This window comes from Rana temporaria, chromosome 4, assembly GCF_905171775.1.
Source record: "Rana temporaria chromosome 4, aRanTem1.1, whole genome shotgun sequence".
Classification (NCBI taxonomy): Eukaryota; Metazoa; Chordata; class Amphibia; order Anura; family Ranidae; genus Rana; species Rana temporaria.
In genome coordinates, this window is record NC_053492.1 from 42,349,589 (window position 1) to 42,365,954 (window position 16,366).

The 16,366-nt window shown below is 45.0% G+C and overlaps 1 protein-coding gene across 2 annotated transcripts in view; it reads right to left on the bottom strand.

Moving 5' to 3' along the window:
• Window positions 1-16,366, bottom strand: part of FAM167A (family with sequence similarity 167 member A) — a 104,517-nt gene that overhangs the window by 13,549 nt on the left and 74,602 nt on the right. The gene's annotated exons all lie outside the window — the stretch shown is intronic.

The window sequence follows — 16,366 nt, forward strand, 5'->3', positions numbered from 1 at the left end:
TAAACTAGAAACAACTAGACAGTAAAAATAACCTCAATGTTATTTTTTTAGGTTTAAAACTGAACTCCAGACAAACAGCTAAATACACTCATGAAATACATATAATAGAGCTGTTTTTACCCACCTAAAGATTTGTATTTGTCCATGAAGTCCTGGGATGTAAAGCATGCTTGTTATACTCACTGTGGAACCTAAGGGGTTAATCCTCTGCATTGGAGGGAGGAGTCTGAAGATGGCGCGGTCAGTGTGAAGGAGTAGCTAGACGGAGGTGCTCTCTCTCCAGCCCGCTCTGAGGACCGGGGATGTCCAGGATGTCTAGGAGCCAGATTCTCTGTTCCTCCCGCTAGCTCGTCCCCCTCCACCCCCCCCCCGGGCTGAAGTCTCGGACCCCTGGAGCGGATTGGATCGGATCCTCACCCCCCTCGATCGGGTTAGCCTGACGTGCTGCGTGTGAACACGCAGGCAGTGCGGCTTCCCCGGCTTCCTGGATCGCGCCGGCTGATTGGGTGGCGGCGGTGGTTTGCAGCGGCGTGCAGAGACGAGAGGAAGGAGCGCCGGGTCAGTGCGTGAAGTAAGGGGGGGGATTCCCAGAGGTGAGCGGGGGCCGGAGCCCCCCCTGAGGCAACAGGCTGATAAGTCTCCCTCCAACGGAGTGTACGGGTGGCTGAGCTATTGAGGTGAGCCGCACCTCCCCACCGCACCCCCCCTCCAGGCAGTAATATAGAAGAGGAGGCTGAGGGAAGGGGAGACACGGCGCCAGGCAACCCGGCAGTAAAAATCCCATGGGAAAGGATCCAGCCCACCGCCAATGTCAGCAAAAGTAGGTCCAGGGACACAGGGAAACATATTACAGCAGTCTCTATCCTTTCCTCTCCCTGCGTGAAAACTACCAGATTGGTGAGTACATGTTTGAGCTCATTGCAAGTGGCAGAGTGGTGAGTACAAACGTCCTCTTTATGAGTTAAAGAACGAGTTAAAGAACTAAGGAAAAAAAAATAAGTATACATATACATAAATCTCAATGGGACATTTTTACAGAAGAACTGGTAACTGGAAGGGACTGATATGAAGACAGGCAATGAGGAGATACAAGGGACATGAGTGCTTTTCTGTCATTTCCTGTGCTTGTCGAGATGTGATTATAAGGATGCTGGTAATTCTAAAGCTTTGGTGACGGCCCCCCCCGCGACATCCCCCCTTTGCCCATTGGGAGTGATGAGAGAGACGGGGAGAATTTCCTTTTTTTTTTTTCCCTCTCTCCGTGTTCCCTAATTTTTTTTTTTCTCTCTCCCTTCTATTAGATAACATAGATGTAACACATCTTGGACCCTTTTTATATTATACTGCAATATTTATAATATATAAGTACACGCAGGCCTGGCAGAGAACGTAATTATAAACTGACGGATATAATGGTTAAAGCACAGCAAACAGTATAATTAACCATACTAAAAAGCCCTGAAAACCTGTAAAAGGAGGTCATTGAGTGCGACGCGCACTGGTGACCGACAGAAGAAGGGGGTTAATATACGTGCTGGGTGCTCCGAAGGTCTTCAATTTAAAACCAAAGCCAAAAAGTAGAAATACCAAATCAACTTTAAAACGTGATACCAAAGGGCATTGTTCCGTGCAGCATACACCTCCCATAAGTGCAAAGGGGTCTTACTATAGAATTTGCTGTAAAGCGGTGTAGTTTAATCACAAGCGCAGCAAGAAGCACGGGTAAGCAATCAGGACTACAGCAGGACTGAAAGGGAGTGAAGGATGACCACAAGGGGAAAAGGAGTAAAAGGCGGGGCAATCCCAAAGGTCCCCCGCTTAAGTCAAAGTCCAGGCCCAATGTGCAAATTTGTGACCCATGGGACAAATGGAGATAATCAGCAGATAGAAAAACCATCAATAACCCGAGGAGGCCAGGTAGAAAAGGAAAAGAAGAAAGAGAAGAAAAAAGGGACTGTTAATATCTTGACAGACTCAGAAACTCTCTCAGAGTCACTATTAGAGAAAAAAACAGATCAAGATAGAGAAACAGATAAAGAGATGGACCTGGGACAGGGAGACAGAGAAGAAACGCAGGACATTACACTTTTGCCAACAAAAAAGGAAATGGAAGGAATGTTTGCCGCTCTAGAAAGATCACTTAAAACGCAAATGGAAAAAATGGAGAGAAATATGGGGCACATATTGGAAAGAGTGGAAGAAGTTGAGAAAAAAGTCGATCACAACATAACCTCAGTTAAAAAATTAGAAGATGAAATAAAAGCATTAAAAATAAATCAACGTGAACAGGCGTATAAATTAGAAGATCAAGAAAATAGGGAAAGAAGGAAGAATATAAGAATACGCGGAGTTCCAGAAACGACAGAGGCTGAGGATCTCTCAGAAACAATAAGAAAAATTTGCAATCCAATATTGGAGAGAGAAATAACTTCCCCACTAAAAATAGAACGTGCGCATAGGATAAGACGAGCTAGAGAGAGAGCACAGGAATACCCTAGAGATATTATAGTGCGATTTGAAAGTTGGGAAGAGAAGAACCAACTATGGAGAAAACTGAGAGGGAAGTCGCCATTAGAATTCGATCAGCATAATATTCAAATATACCAAGATCTATCACAAGAGACGTTAAAAAGAAGAAGAAACTTAAAACCATTGTTAAGAGTCTTGCAGGAACATGATATACAATATAATTGGGGTTTCCCAGCCTGCCTGATAGGCAGGAAAAACGGTATCTCGGCAAGACTGAGGTTTTTAGAGGAAGTGCCAGAATTTTGTCAGAGATTAGATATCCCAACACCAAAAAAGGACTGAAAACGTTAGATGGCGGAGTGGGGGGGGGGAAAGGGGGGGGGGAGGAGGGATGGGGAGGTTCTAAACAGTAAGCTACAGGAGCGGGACTGGAGAGGGGGCGGATCCGGAGGGCACTCCTTCCCCAATTCCCCAGTATAGGGGGGTAGGAGACCGGGCTAAAATAGAACTCCACCTTAGCCCAAGGAGCAAAAGAGCGCCTGGAGCGCCAAATAGAAAAAGCTCTAAAAGACCATAGGGTCAGGGATCGATTGGGGGGAATGGAGGGAGGGGGGAGGCGATGAGAAAGCCCCACATGAAGAACAGGGGGGCAAGATATGACGGGAGGGGAGGGTGGGGGGGGGAGACAGGAGAAGGGGAGGGGGGGGAGGGGGGAGGGGGAAAATAGAAGGGCCTGGTGGGGGGTCTTAGATCTGTGTGTCTTGCAACGGAAAAAAATATACTTATCAGAGAAAGGTAAAAAAAAAAAAAAAAAGAGAAAGAAATGACAAATATAAATTTTATAACATATAATGTAAGAGGTCTCAGTTGCCCGGAAAAAAGGCATATGGTATTAAGAGAGGTCGAAAGGTACTCCGCTGAAATAGTTTTTTTGCAAGAGACACACATAACTTTGGACTCAAATGTTAGACTGTATTCTCGGGCAGTCCCCACTTGGTACTACGGGGACTCTCCAAAGAAAAGATCTAAGGGGGTTGCTATAGGAATAGGGAAGAACATCACTTTTACAATAGAAGATAGGAAAGTTGACCCAGAAGGACGTTATTTGTTTCTGAGAGGGGTACTCCAAGGGAAAAAATATACGCTCGCAAACATATACTGTCCAAATAGACAACCTCATAAATATCTGAGGGGGCTCTTGAACGTTTTAATGGACTTCAAGCAAGGTCAAGTAATTTTAGCAGGAGACCTCAATCTTTCAATGGACTATCATCTAGATAATATGTCTGGAGCACAGAGACGAAATATTAAACAGCTAAGAATATTGGGAAAAAAAATGCATAGTCACTGTTTAATAGATCCTTGGAGGATTACATATCCAAACAAAAAGGACTATACATATTACTCTTCTGTGCACGGAACATATTCAAGATTGGATTATATAATGGTAGACCATGAGTCGTTGGAAGACGTAGTTAAAACATCAATAGGGGTAACCACAATCTCAGATCATGCTCCGGTAATAGTGAAAATAAGATTCAAAGAGATAGAGCAAAGAAAAGGAACGTGGAACTTAAACGAAGAACTCATAGAGGATACAGAGGTAAACAATATAGTAAAAATCGACTTGGAACAATATTTCACTCTTAATAATACACCAGAAGTAAAGATGGCAACTGTTTGGGAGGCCCATAAGGCATACATTAGAGGGAAATTAATTGCAATTGGAGCAGGGAAAAAAAAGATAAGAAAATTAAACATGGAAAAATTAACATCTGAATTATTTGAACTGGAACAAACGCATAAAGAGCGAGGAGAAAATGAGGTATATCAAGAAATTGTGATAAAGAGGGCCCAGCTCAGAGACTTGATGAAGGTAGAAACAAGGAAAATATTCAAAAATGTCAGAAAAGAGAGGTATAAATGGGGGAACAAACCAGGGAAATATCTAGCCAGAATATCAAGGGAAAAAAAAATAAAAAATTACATAGAAAAAATAAAAAACCAAGACGGTCTTATGAAATATAAGACATCGGAAATTGCGGAAGCTTTTCAGACTTATTATAGTACATTATATTCAATAAGAATTAACGAAACTCAAGAGCAGCAAAATATTAGAATAAGGAAAATCAAGGAATACCTAAAAGAAGTGAACTTACCTAAAATAACTCAAAACGACAGGGAATCCCTGGAAGCCTCTATAACTCAAGAGGAGATTTATAGGGCCCTCCAGGAAACACCGAGTGGTAAGAGTCCAGGCCCCGACGGTTTGCCGATTAAATATTATAAAAAATTTAGAGAACTTTTGGTCCCTGAGATGTGTAATTATTTCAATAAAATAGGAGAGGAAGAGGAAATAAGAAAAGAATCGCTGCTAGCAAGTATTTCTATAATCCCTAAAACAGGAAAAGATGGAACGTTGTGTTCAAACTATCGACCAATAGCATTGTTAAATGCAGACCTAAAGGTTTATGCGAAAATACTAGCAACTAGGATAAAAAGTTTAATGCCGGAATTAATAAATATAGATCAGGCAGGCTTTGTAGCGGGCAGAGAGGGGAGAGATAATAGCATAAGGACCCTGCTGCTACTACAACAGGATCCAAAAAAGAAACCCCCAGTCGTACTCATGTCTTTAGATGCTGAAAAAGCATTCGACAGAGTCGACTGGGGGTTTATGATGGAAACTCTACAAAATATAGGTCTGGGACCAAGATTTTTGAAATGGGTAAAAAACCTATATAGCCACCCGACGGCAAGGGTAAAGGTCAATGGGAGTATGTCGTCTGCGTTCGAAATGAAAAATGGTACCAGACAGGGGTGCCCGCTCTCACCCCTCCTATATGTAATAGCACTGGAACCACTGTTAGCAAAAATCCGGGAAAACCCGGACATAGGAGGGGTGAGAGTGGGAGATGACGAACACAAGGTGGCGGCATACGCAGACGACATACTCCTATACCTGACTAAACCTAGAGTTTCCCTCCCTAACGTTATAAAGGAAATAAAAAGATACGGTGAACTTTCCAACTTCAAAATAAACCCGATAAAAACAGTAATTCTAAATGTGGGGATAGAAAAAAAAGAAGCAGAAGAGCTGCAGAAGGATTTCCCATTTACATGGGAAAAGGAAGCTATTACATATTTAGGAATAAAGATCACACCAACAGTTGAAAAACTCTACATAGCCAACTTCGTCCCCTTAATTAATGACATTAACCAAGACTTGAAAAATCTCGCAAGAAAACACATCTCCTGGATAGGAAAGATAAATGCGTTTAAAATGATGATACTACCGAAGATAACATATAAACTCCAAATGCTCCCAATAAAGATACCGCAAAGCTTCTTTAAGGTAATTAAAACAATAATCTCGAAATATATATGGGCAGGTAAAAAGGCCAGAATAAGCTACACACAACTGAGCCTGAAAAAAAAAGGAGGCGGGTTGGGACTCCCCGACATAAAAAGATATTATTTTGCCGTTAATTTAGCTAGGTTAGTAGAATGGACAAATATACATACCAAAAAAAAATGGGCACGTATGGAAGAGAAAATAAGTAATGCACAATTAAACAGAAACATTTGGATACCACCTAAGACGAGGAAATTGGGCACAAACACACATAGTATAACAAAAAATGTTTTTAAAATATGGGACACTTTATTTAGACGGGAAAAATGGGAGTACAACTCTCCATTAATCCCATTAGCAGGCACAAAGCTCTTCCCACCAGGTAATGGAACACGTTTCGGCAAGCAATTGGGTGAGAAAAAATTAAAAGATATTGTCACACGGGGAAAAATAAAAGCAAGACAGGATATAATAGTGGGAGAAGGGGAGCAACGGATGAGTGAATGGGAGTATTTACAGTTAAAACACATTGTGAGCACACTACCACAACCGATTCGTGAAGAAAAAACATTAAACCCAATAGAAAAAATATGCAGTATAGATGGGCCACTGACACATGGTATATCAAAAGCATATGGAATATTAACGGAGCTCGAGACCCAGGAAACACTGCCCTGCCTAGAAAAATGGGAAAGCGATTTGGGTAAAAAGATTGACAAATCACAAATGATAGGTGCAGTTTATAATTATGCCTCAGATATAACTTCCATAGAAGCAAATTATAAGTGTATGGTTCGATGGCACTTGACCCCATCAAGAATGAATAAAATCCATCCAAAAAACTCAGAGCTTTGTTGGAGGAATTGTAAGCAAAAAGGGACAACTATGCACATATGGTGGGACTGCCCGGGAATACAGGAATATTGGAAAGAAGCCCTGGAATATATCGAAAAAATAACAGGGGAGAGGATCCCGTGTAGCCCACTGCCCTGTCTATTTCATGGAACCGAAAAAACAAAAAAACAATACGCAATAACCCTGGTTCCAGTGCTGCTAAATGCAGCAAAGGCCCTGATTCCAAAAAACTGGCTACACCCAAAAAGGCCATCAATTAAAGAATTGATGGAAAGGGTGGAATACATAGAAGAGATGGAGTACCTGGCCTGTGGAGAGACAGGAGGAGTGGATAGATATAATGAGGTGTGGGAAAAATGGAAAGTTTTTAAATTATCGGAAAAGTTTGTTCAAGGAATGACAGAAGTGGATAAGTGAGAAAACAAAAAAAAAAAAAAAGAAGAAGATTGCAAGGCACACAGACAGGGGGGGGGGGGGGGGGGGGGGGGGGGAAAGAAAAGAAAAAAGTAGGAAAAGAGGGGAGGGAAAAGGGAAAAAAAAAAAAAAAAGGACAAATCTGCAACTGTTAAAAAAAAAAAAAAAAAAAAAAAAAAAAAAAAGGACAAATTTGCAATGGTTAAAAAAAAAAAAAAAAAAAGGACAAATTTGCAACTGTTAAAAAAAAAAAAAAAAAAAAAAAACCCACGCATGATGCGAAGCCACTAGAGAGACGTTAAGGGCGGTCTAACCGTGAGCAAGTCTCGTTGTCAAGTATGAGCGGAGTCTGAAGTGGGGAAAAAAAAAAAAAAAAAAAAAGTCGGGCCTGGTTAGTACCTGGATGGGAGACCGCCTGGGAATACCAGGTGCAAAAAAAAAAAAAAAAAAAAAAAAAAAAATCCTCTGCATTGTGTAAAAAGGCTGTTTGATCCTGTCTTCTCTAATTCTCCCCTTCTTCCACAGTCCCCAATTAGTGTGACCACATTTTCAAACTACCATTCAGGGACACCCCCCCCCTTCCCAAAAATCAGCTTGTGGTGTAACGAATCACAGGACAGTGATTGGACACAAGAGGCGGGATTTAGGATTGTCCGGCCAGGACAAGTACTGTCAGTGAGTAAAGCGGTGATGTGGCAGCCTTTTTTGGGGGCATCAGATTGGCCCGGGGGGGGGGAGGGGTGGATGTGTCAGTTTCATACACTGTATTGCCCTGGAATTAATGTGCCCGGGACAGACCTGCAAAATGCGGGACTGTCCCCGGCAATCCGGGACACATGGTCACCCTATCCCTAATACATCTCCTTATAGAACAGAGCATTGGGGGACAAGCTGCACATGCTCAGTTTGGGGTGTATTGCTAAAGAGTCTTTTTTCTTGGGAGGGGGTATGTGATCAGCACAGGGCCAAAAAGAACTATCCAGACAGAGTGTCAGGGGTCCTGCAGCCTCATAGGACAGTCAGAGGAGAATGAAAACCCCTCCTACAAGCTTTAAGCAGACACTGATATAAGTCACAAGACTGACATATACTGCTGATGAGAAAGGGTATTTATTTAGCTGTTTATTTTTACTAAAATAATTTCATTTTCATGTTCTGTGTACAGTGGGAGACCAGATATAATGAATGCAGGGTGCTGGGTTTAGTAACACTTTAAATATAAATTCCAGGTATGGCAACCTTTACAAAGTTATAGTCCAGCTAGCACCCTTGTATAAATATGTATATTCATATATATGTGTCTATATATATATATATATATTTATGCCACCATACCTGTGGGATCCCCATGGAAGCTGGGAATCACTATAGTAGGCACCACTACTCCAGTGATCTCCATTTGCTTCTTGGCCCTGTTCTGAACAGCTGCATTGTAAACACAGGAGGTCACTCGCTTGGCATGGGCGCCATTTAGGGAACACTTTGCATTTTCTGCATTGCATTTTGATTAAGTCGGGGGTGGGGGTGGGGGGGCTCTCTACATGGACCAATTGATAAACACTTTGCATTCACTGAAAAAATACAAAGTATTCTCTGAATGGTGCGCATTGGGGACTAAATATAGACAATTAAACTTTTTACGTTGCCATGGCGGTAGAAGGACATCTGAAAATTTGAAGTTACTGAATTAGTATAAGAGCCAGCCTGTGTCCCAGTTGGAGAAATTTGCCTTGACTTCCTGTCCAGACAGGAAGTGATGGGAAGTCTCTCTAATTTCCGACGGATGTTGGCTCAAACTTGTCTTCCATACACACGGTCGCACAAATGTTGTCAGCAAATGTCCGATGGGGCCTACACACGGTCAGAATTTCCGACCAAAAGCTCCTATCGAACATTTGTTGTCGGAAATTCCGAGCGTGTGTACGCGGCATAACAGGGACACAACAAATATACATTTTTAGTAAAGTGAGGGAGGGTTTGAACATCCAACAATGTTTTTATTGTAGTCTGTGCCTTCCTGTCCCAGCGACAATTACTCCTCTCCATTTCTTCTGCGGATGTCACAAGGACAGGGAGTATAGGAATATCCCTCCTCCATACAGAAATACAAACCTCGCCATTCAAACCGAATAAAATGTGCCTGGAGTCATCCTTTAACCACTTAAGACCCGGACCATTATGCAGGTTAAGGACCTGGCCCCTTTTTGCGATTCGGCACTGCGCCGTTTTAACTGACAATTGCGTGGTCGTGGGATGTGGCTCCCAAACAAAATTGGCGTCCTTTTTTTCCCGTAAATAGAGCTTTCTTTTGGTGGTATTTTTTTGCACTATAAACAAAAATAGAGCGACAATTTTGAATTTTTTTTATATTTTTTACTTTTTGCTATAATAAATATCCCTAAAAAATATATAAAAAAATATATTTTTTCCTCAGTTTAGGCCGATATGTATTCTTCTACCTATTTTTGGAAAAAAAAAACTGCAATAAGCGTTTATCGATTGGTTTGCGCAAAATTTATAGGGCTAGATTCAGGTAGGGCGGCGCATTGTTACGGAGGCGTAGCGTATCGTATTTACGCTACGCCGCCGTAAATCAGAGAGGCAAGTGCTGTATTCACAAAGCACTTGCCTCCTAAGTTACGGCGGCGTAGCGTAAATGGGGCCGGCGTAAGCGCGTCTAATTCAAATGAGTACGAGGGGGCGTGTTTTATGTAAATGGGTGGTGACCCGACGTGATTGACGTTTTTTAAAAACGGCGCATGCGCCGTCCGTGTACATATCCCAGTGTGCATTGCTCCAAAGTACGCCGCAAGGATGTATTGGTTTCGACGTGAACGTAAATTACGTCCAGCCCTATTCGCGAACGACTTACGCAAACGACGTAGAAAATATTAAAATTTGACGCGGGAACGACGTCCATGCTTAACATTACGTGTGCCTCATAGAAGCAGCAGCAACGTTACGCCGGGAAAGCCTTACGCAAATGACGTAAAAAAATTCCGCCGGGCGCACGTACGTTTGTGAATCGGCATATCTAGGTCATTTGCATATTCTACGCCGAATACGACGGAAGCGCCACCTAGCGGCCAGCGTAAGTATGCACCCTAAGATACGACGGTGTAAGAGACTTACGCCAGTCGGATCTTAGCCTAATTCCGGCGTATCTTGCTTTCTGAATAAAGAAAGAAGATACGCCGGCGCAGCTTTGAATTTACACGCCGTATCTATAGATACGCCGGCGTAATTCAATGCTGAATGTAGCCCATAGCGTTTACAAAATAGGGGATAGTTTTATGGCATTTTTTATTAATATTTTTTTTCTACTAGTAATCAGCGATTTTTTTTCGTGACTGCGACATTATGGCGGACACATTGGACACTTTTGACACATTTTTGGGACCATTGTCATTTTCACAGCAAAAAGTGCTACAAAAATGCACTTTTTACTGTGAAAATTACAATGGCAGTGAAGGGGTTAACCACTAGGGGGCGCTAAGGGGTTAAATGTGCCCTAAGGGAGTGATTCTTACTTAAAGGCAATGTACCGATACGTGCCTGTGCCCAGCCGTGCCCTTCTGCCAACGTATATCGGCATGAAGGGGTCCTTAAGTGGTTAACATGGGCCCATCGAATTAGTCGTTTTTTTTATGTTAATCACCTTTTCAGCCTGTTAAGCGATCTTTCTCTTTTCTACATTATTAATAGAACCTCATAACCATTAACAGCAGGAATAGAACAGTAGGGAATATTGGCTTGATTTAGTCTAATTGAAAATATATAATTCATAAACGGAAATGATGTATAGTGGTATAATGATGACCTGGTATGGCTCGGTATTTACTGGACTGGCTGGTAAAAATAAAACTTATAACCAATGTGTTAACCACTTCAGCCCCGGAGGATTTGGCTGCCCAATGACCGGGCCATTTTATGCGATTGGGCACTGTGTCACTTTAACTGGGAATTGCGCAGTCATGCGACGTGGCTTCCAAACAAAATTGACGTCCTTTTTTCCCCACAAATAGAGCTTTCTTTTGGTGGTATTTGATCACCTCTGTGGTTTTTATTTTTTGCGCTATAAACAAAAAAAGAGCGACAATTTTGAAAAAAAAGCTATATTTTTAACGTTTTGCTATAATAAATAATAAAAAAAAATGTCCTCAGTTTAGGCTGATACGTCATCTTCTACATATTTTTGGTAATAAAAAAATCGCAATAAGCGTTTATTGATTGGTTTGTGCAAAAGTTATAGCGTCTACAAAATAGGGGTTATTTTTATGGCATTTTTATTAACAACTTGACAATCGGGCCTATTTTGGCACTTCTCTCCTTAATGTAAAAATCTAAAATTTTTTGCTAGAAAATTAATCAGAACCCCCAAACATTATATATATATATTTTTTAGCAGACACCCTAGGGAATAAAATGGCAGTCATTGCAACTTTTTTTCTCGCACAGTATTTGCGCAATAATTTTTCAAACGCCTTTTTTAGGGGAAAAAAAACGGGTTCATGAATTAAAAAATAACAAAACAGTAAAGTTAGCCCATTTTTTTTGTATAATGTGAAAGAGGATGTTACACCGAGTAAATAGATACCTAACATGTCACGCTTTAAAATTGCGCACACTCATGGAATGGCGCCTAACTTAGGTACTTAAAAATCTCCATAGGCGACGCTTTAACATTTTTTACAGGTTACTATTTTCGAGTTACAGAGGAGGTCTAGTGCTAAAATTGTTGCACACGCTCTAACGCACGCAGGGCCGGCGCAACCACCAGGCGGACCAAGCGGCCGCTTGGGGCGGGCAGGTCCGCAGCCTGGGATGGGGCGTTAAGATGACCTTTTTTTTTATTTACTGTCCGGAGTTGCCGCCGCCCTCCGGCGCCCGGTGTCCCGCTCCAGGGCTCGAGTTGCGGGAACGGCGTCTGTAGAGGAGAAGGGAGGGAGAAAAAGTTTCACTGGCACCGCACTGCCCCGCCCCCTCCCCCGGTGAGCTGTTGCAGAAGAACAATAACATCATTAGCATGTGACAAACCGAGTCTCTGCTGCCTGACTAGTAACTCCCCCAGCAGGAGATCGTGGCCAGCACTAGCTAAACTTCTCTTCTCTTCTCTCCTGGTGAAGGGAGCATGCTGGCTGCTTGTAATTTTTTTTTGTGATGGACGCTGATGAGCTGACCAGCCAATCTGCATGCACCTAGCCCTATCAAGTGCCTGCAGATTGGCTGGTCAGCTCATCAGCGTCCATCACAAAAAAAAATTACAAGCAGCCAGCATGCTCCCTTCAGCAGGAGAGAAGAGAAGAGAAGTTTAGCTAGTGCTGGCCACGGTCGGGTTTGTCACATGCTAATGATGTTATTGATGTTAGGAAGCAGCATGGATGGAGGGTAAGTCACAGAAATTGTGTGTGTTACTGGGCCCCCCCCCCCCCCTGCAGACTTTAATTAAACTCCTGTTTAAAGGGAAACCTGGCTGAGGTTGACAGGCTGGCATTGTGAAGATGGATGAGGATGACTCTGGGTGGATATGAGAGTTACATTGTGGAGATCCTCTTCACAATGTAACTCTCATCCCCACAGAGTCATCCTCATCCATCTTCACAATGCAACACAATCATCTTCATCCCCACCCAGCACCATCCATCCCTCTCTAACGCATTCCCCTGCACCATCTATCCCTTTCCACAACACATCCCCACCCAGCACCATCCATCCCTCTCTAACGCATCCCCTGCACCATCCATCCCTTTCCACAACGCATCCCCACCCAGCACCATCCATCCCTCTCCACAACGCATCACCACAACGCATCACCACCCACGCCAAGCACCATCCATCCCACTCCACAATGCATCCCCACCCACCCCTCTCCACAACGCATCCCCACCCACCCCTCTCCACAACGCATCCCCACCCACGCCTAGCACCATCCACCCTCTCCACAACACATGGCTGTGGAGGAGGCGGGTACAGAGAGAGGTGGCTGTGGAGGAGTCGGGTACCACCCACCCCTCTCCACAACGCATCACCACAACGCATCACCACCCACGCCAAGCACCATCCATCCCACTCCACAATGCATCCCCACCCACCCCTCTCCACAACGCATCCCCACCCACCCCTCTCCACAACGCATCCCCACCCACGCCTAGCACCATCCACCCTCTCCACAACACATGGCTGTGGAGGAGGCGGGTACAGAGAGAGGTGGCTGTGGAGGAGTCGGGTACCACCCACCCCTCTCCACAACGCATCACCACAACGCATCACCACCCACGCCAAGCACCATCCATCCCACTCCACAATGCATCCCCACCCACCCCTCTCCACAACGCATCCCCACCCACCCCTCTCCACAACGCATCCCCACCCACGCCTAGCACCATCCACCCTCTCCACAACACATGGCTGTGGAGGAGGCGGGTACAGAGAGAGGTGGCTGTGGAGGAGGGGGGTACAGAGAGGTGGCTGTGGAGGAGGGGGGTACAGAGAGGTGGCTGTGGAGGAGGGGGGGTACAGAGAGGTGGCTGTGGAGGAGGGGGGGTACAGAGAGGTGGCTGTGGAGGAGGGGGGGTACAGAGAGGTGGCTGTAGAGGAGGGGGGTACAGAGAGGTGGCTGTAGAGGAGGGGGGAGCAGAGAGGTGGCTGTAGAGGAGGGGGGTACAGAGAGGTGGCTGTAGAGGAGGGGGTACAGAGAGGTGGCGGTAGAGGAGGGGGCACAGAGAAGTAGCTTTATAGCCCTCTCTGTACCCCCCCTCCTCCACAACCACCTCTCTGTACCCCCCTCCTCCACAACCACCTCTCTGTACCCCCCTCCTTAAAATGACTAAGATTGTATTTTTTTTCTTTTTTAATAATTATGAGGTGGCACTGGTGGGCAGTAATGAGGTGGCACTGATGGACACTAACGGGCTGAACTGGTAGGCAGTGATGAGGTTGCACTGACAGGCTGAACTGGTGGACACTAATGAGGTGGCACTGTTGGACACTGATAGGCTGCACTTTACCTCTCCACCCTAAACAATAACCTCCTCCCCAACCTAGATTTTCTGAGATAATGAAAAAAAAAAAAAAAAATATCGGCCATCGGCCGCCCCAATTTTGAAATATCGGCATCGGTATCGGCCAGAGAAAAACCCATATCGGTCTACCTCTAGTCTGCACTGTAGGGGTGTCTGCATTGTAGGGGTGTCTGTACTGTGGGGGTCTGCACTGTAGGGGTGTCTGTACTGTGGGAGTCTGCACTATAGGGGGGTCTGTACTGTAGGGGTGTCTGTACTGTGGGGGTCTGCACTATAGGGGTGGGGGTCTGCACTGTAGGGGTGTCTGTACTGTCGGGTTGGGGTCTGCACTGTAAGGGTTTCTGTACTGTGGGGGGCTGCACTATAGGGGTGTCTGTACTGTGGGGTATGGGGGTCTGCACTGTAGGGGTGTCTGTACTGTGGGGGTCTGCACTGTAGGGGTGTCTGTATGTCGGGTGGGGGTCTGCACTGTAAGGGTGTCTGTACTGTGGGGGTCTGCACTATAGGGGTGTCAGTACTGTGGGGGTCTGCACTGTTGGGGGGTCTGCACTGTTGGGGGTGTCTGTGTAATGGGGTCCAGAGGTGCAGGGTGCTATGTAATGTAAAGTGGTCCAGTGGTGTATGGTGCTGTGTAATGTAAAGGGGTCCAGTATGTTTTACATTTAGTAGTATGGTATATATTATACTAAGAATTTCTGGTGTGGCGTGGTTACAAAAGCACAAATTAGTGTGTTTTTTTTATATAAAAAAATTATTGAAAGAAACATTTTTGCAAGAGAGGTGGGTGGCCGTTGGGGGGGGGGCGCCAAAATGGAGCTTCGCTTGTGTAGGCAGAAATCCTTGCACCGGCCCTGAACGCACGCGACGATACCTCAAATGTGGGGTTTGAACGGCGTTTACATATGTGGGCGGGACTTGCATGCGTGTTCGCTTCTGCGAAGATAACGGGGACAGGGGCGTTTTAAAAAATATATATATATATTTTTATTTTTATTTTACTTAATTTTTTTTATTTTTACACTTTTTTTTTTTTGATCACTTTTATTCCTATTACAAGGAATGTAAACATCCCGTGTAATAGGAATCAGTGTGACAGGTCCTCTTTATGGAGAGATGTGGGGTCAATAAGACCCCACATCTCTCCTCCAGGCTTACACACACAGTCCCCTCATCACATCAGTGTCCTGCCTTTAGCTAACGGCAGGAGAAGAAGATCTGGAGGAGGTGGTCGTCCATCCTCTCCTGAATGCTGGGGATGGCCCTGCATGCTACCTGCCCTGGTTAAGTGTAATGAGCTGCTATTGGGCAGGTGGGTCGGCCACAATACTATAGCAATGAATGACTGTGCATCATGGCCCTGGAGCATCATTAGTTGTTAAGGTGCTGGTGGCCTGCCCACCCATGCCATGGCAACTTACAATGCAGATCCAGGGCAAACTACTCAAGTCTCTGTGTCCCTGTGTAATGCAGTCAGATGGCATCCAGTGTAACCCCACCCTGCCTCCTCCTCGTCCTCATCCGTGATAGGCAGAACACTAAAGACTGACTCACTGCTGGGAAACTGAGTGTTCCCTCTATCAGAGACGAGGACAAGGAGGAGGCGGGCGGGGTTACACTGGACGGATGTCGACTGCATGACACAGAGATCAGGTATGCAGTTCAGCACAGTGAAGTTTGCAGTGGGCACAGTGAGACTTGCAGTGGGCACAGTGAGGCTTGCAGTGGGCACAGTGAGGCTTGCAGTGGGCACAGTGAGGCATGCAGATCGGCACAGTGAAGCTTGAAATGGGCACAGTGAGGCTTGCAGTGGGCACAGTGAGGCTTGCAATGGGCACAATGAGGCTTGCAGTGGGCACAGTAAGGCATGCAAGGGGCACAGTGAGGCATGCAAGTGGCACAGTGAGGCATGCAATGGGCACAGCGAGGCATGCAATGGGCACAGTAAGGCTTGCAGTGGGCACAGTGAGGCTTGCAATGGGCACAGTGAGGCATGCAGATCGGCACAGTGAAGCTTGCAATTGGCACAGTGAGGCTTGCAGTGGGCACAGTGAGGCTTGCAGTGGGCACAGTGAGGCTTGCAATGGGCACAATGAGGCATGCAGATCGGCACAGTAAGGCATGCAATGGGCACAGTGAGGCATGCAAGGGGCACAGTGAGGTATGCAATGGGCACAGTGAGGCATGCAATGGGCACAGTGAGGCATGCAGTGGGCACAGTGAGGCTGCAAATGGGCACAGTGAGGCATGTAAT